The sequence below is a fragment of the Salmo trutta genome, chromosome 37 (assembly GCF_901001165.1).
Source record: "Salmo trutta chromosome 37, fSalTru1.1, whole genome shotgun sequence".
Classification (NCBI taxonomy): Eukaryota; Metazoa; Chordata; class Actinopteri; order Salmoniformes; family Salmonidae; genus Salmo; species Salmo trutta.
The window spans coordinates 27,625,763-27,629,364 of NC_042993.1; the positions used below are offsets into that span (position 1 = coordinate 27,625,763).

The 3,602-nt window shown below is 42.8% G+C and overlaps 1 long non-coding RNA gene across 1 annotated transcript; it reads right to left on the minus strand.

Annotated features, from left to right (window-relative positions):
- Positions 1-2,241: 2,241 nt before the first annotated feature.
- LOC115176780 (uncharacterized) lies at positions 2,242-3,602 on the minus strand. The gene is made up of 2 exons (XR_003872281.1): positions 2,931-3,602; positions 2,242-2,518 (listed from the first exon to the last, which is right to left on the minus strand). It is a non-coding gene; the product is annotated as an uncharacterized LOC115176780 (long non-coding RNA).

The following is a 3,602-nucleotide window of genomic DNA, read 5'->3' on the forward strand; positions in this document are numbered from 1 at the left end:
AAAGATTAAGTTATTGAGCTGGTGTAATCAAAAAGTTCCATTACTGATTACAATTTTGGACAGGTAACTAGTAACTGTAACAGATGACATTTAGAAAGTAACCTAACCAACCCTGCTTATGGACTATATCGTTACCCATCAGGGACAACCATAGCCAATATGGTTGTCCCTCAAAGAGTATAATGCTCAAAAGGGAAGTGTACAAAGACATAATCAGACCAGGCGAGTTTCAAGTGTTATCTGTCTGTAGATAACTTATCTTGTGTGGCTTTTTTTCATTCTTTGTGGTATCAGTCGCTTTTCAGTCTCCCTGCAAAGGCTCTCCATAATTTCATGGCAAGATCTGTGATCTGTCTGTCTGCTATTATCCTGTATCATCTGTATTTACTCTGCTTTTCTATTGTTTGTTTGTTTTTGTTCATTTGTTTCCTCAGTGATAGTTTCAAAATCCCAGTGCCATTTATTTACCCCCCTATTCCCCAATTTCCTTAATTAACTGCTGGGCCTGAGGCCTGCGCCACTCAAAGCAATCAGTAGCAATTTATTGAGCGATGTGATTATTGCTTACTGGCCTGCTTGCTTGTGTACTTGTTCATGTTTGTGATTATGCATGTGTCTGCGTTTGAGGGCCTCTCCCTCTCTCTTTGTGTGTTTGGGTGAAGAGAGCGCAGCTGCAACTCTCAAATCAAGCCCTTTCCTGAGCAGTGAGTGAATAAGCAAGGGATGAGAGACGGGAGGGTGGGACCCCACACTTCCTGTGTGCAGTGTGAAGTGTGTGCGATGCAATGAAGTCTAAAGGCGGCTACATGGTTTACGTGCGTAGACTCTTTTTGTTGCGTTACACCCAGAGAAGAAGTCTGCCTTGTGTAGTGTATATCCACTAGGGGGCTTGGGGTAAGCCAGAGTTGCTTACCAATCAAGAGGGGCCGAGGCACTCTTTTTGACTCTAGCTAGCGATGACATTTGAACTTCGGGACCTGGTGTCATATGCCTGTTTACGAAAGCAAGCTAGCCACAAAAGCAAACATGTCTCTCTATGATTTGCAGTTGCTAAAGTTTGAACAGCAAGAGCTTGAACTGCTCTTATTACTCAGGAGAATAAAAAAAATCTAAATCTACAAGTAGGGACGATGGAGAATACAAGACTCGTGTCCAACCTTTGCAAAGCATTGACGAGGAAAGACATTTTCAATACTTTTGGCTCTCTGTTGCCAGATTTGACGGCTCGCTTCAGCGGCTTGCCTCTCACATCATGTATGCGAGAGAACTCACAGCTTGCTCGTAATTGATGCAGGAAGGCTGTCTGTGACCCTTCGGCTTTTGGCGATTGACAGCACACAGCAAACTATTGCTGTGAGTTGTAAGTTAGGAATCTCAACAGTTTGTGTCATCGTCACGGAAGTGCGCTGTGCCATCTGGCATGTCCTGAAGGAGGATTTTGTTTCTCATCCCTCCTTGGCAAAATGGGCTTCACCATGATCAGCGTTGCCGCATAGTCTGAAGCAAGTTCGGCCAGCTACCGCTACCAAGGCCAGAGTGCTTGCCAGACCCAAACACTGAGCCCATATGTCTTTGTGGGAGACAAAGCATTCCCTCTGATGGTAAACCTAATGCAACCATATCCAGGTAAGATATGCTAAATACATTTGACTGTACTGTACATACAGTATGATGTGAACATTATACCATTAAAGATGTTGTAATTATATGTCTCACATAAAAGTGATCTGGCATCCCAGTAAAAGGATAAAGGCCTATGTCCAAAGCATAGGCCACACGGTACACATTTGATAGCCATCGTGTCGTTGTTCAATACTAATGGCAATAATTATTTTATTCAAAGGTTCTTCTGGCCTTGATGAAGCCAAGAATATCTACAACTACCACCACTCTCAATGTCAAAGAACTGCTTTGGGATCCTTGCTGCAAGATGGAGGATCCTGGAACGAGCCCTTGAGGTTGCCCCACAGAAAGCTGAGACCATTGTGAAGGCCTGCGTGGCCCTCCACAATTACCTTTGCACTACAGACACTGACGACACAGTCATCAACACGCTACACACGCTACTTTGTTGCAATGGTACAGCGGTGAGAATGAGTGTCCAGCTGTAGGCAATAAGGACAGACCCCCAATACATTAACCTCATCTACATAGCTCATGTACAGTACAAAGCAGTAGTTTACTGAGTGACTGATTCAGAACAGTAATATTTTAGTGTAAATAACCAGAGAAATACATTTGCAGACCTTTTTGATATTTATTTAGGAAAATAGTTCAACGTAAAACAATGTAATACACAGATGAAAAGTGTGATGAAAGGGGAAATGAGAGAAAAAACAAAGTAAACAACAGTAACATGAATTAGGAAATAAGTAAATCTAAAAAAAAAACATGCTGGTGAGATGAACCAGGCCGGGGAGAGCGATGATAAACCAAGGGGCAATGAACCACCTGTAGATGGGCCCTCAGGGCTCAACTCTGTTTCTGGGCTGTCCAAAACACCACCCCACTCCACCACCTACAAGCAGATGGCGAATACATTAGAATACATTGCAAGCAATCTTAAAATATCTTCATAGGCTCCTTTTGAGTTAATGTGCTAACTCAAAATAACAGATTTTTATAAACATCTCAATCTAATTAGCACACCTACACACCACAGTGTCTTATTTCAGATTGTTGAACTAGCCCTGATAATCAGTATGATAACAACACTGAATATTTCCCACTCACAATTTCTCCCATCCAGAAAAGAGCAAATTTCACATGATCTAGCTACGTCTAAAAACATAGGATTAGAAACACACACAATGTACAAAAGGACTCGGCTGCATGACAGAACACAAGCATTTCGCTACACCCGCAATAACATCTGCTAAATATGTGTATGCGACCAATGCAATTAGATTTGATTTGACAAGAGTACATACCGTATTTGGCATATTATTGGTGTCTGTCTGACAATGTTTCATGTGAACACAAAACCAATCCAGGTGTCAGACAATCGGTGGGTCACACACACCAGCGGCAGCCCCACTCCTCATCTCCTTCACCCTTTTCAGATTGCGAACATACCAGTCCCAAATCTTTCTCCATGTTTCTTTGATATCAGTATCAGTGATCAAATGTGATATCCGTGATATCGCCTTCCAGCTGTTGTCTTTTGAGTGTTCGTCCGAATACAACTGCATCGAAGGGTTGTAAAGACTCTCGTATGTCTCACCAGTTTGCACAGACACTTCCTAAAACTTGTGACAAAAAACGACATTGCGACACTGCGCTACGCTCTGTCGGCCCTGTTTGCGAATTCTATGTAGACCCCTTTACATGCAGAAAGCTAATGGAAGCCCTCATGTCAGGCCATTTTCTCCTCTCTACCCCCCTTGTTTCCAATGGCTCATTACCACCACATGGTAATGCTTTCTATAAGAACATAGGCCTCCTGACTCCTCCAACAGTGTGCTTTTTTCTGGGCCCTTTCATTTTCCTATCACGCTGTCAGCTCAAGCAAATAAAGAGAGAGCATGCCAGAAGTATACTGCTGTATAGAATGGACCATGGATGAGACTACCTTTAAAAGTACATTGAGGGTGTTCCACCAA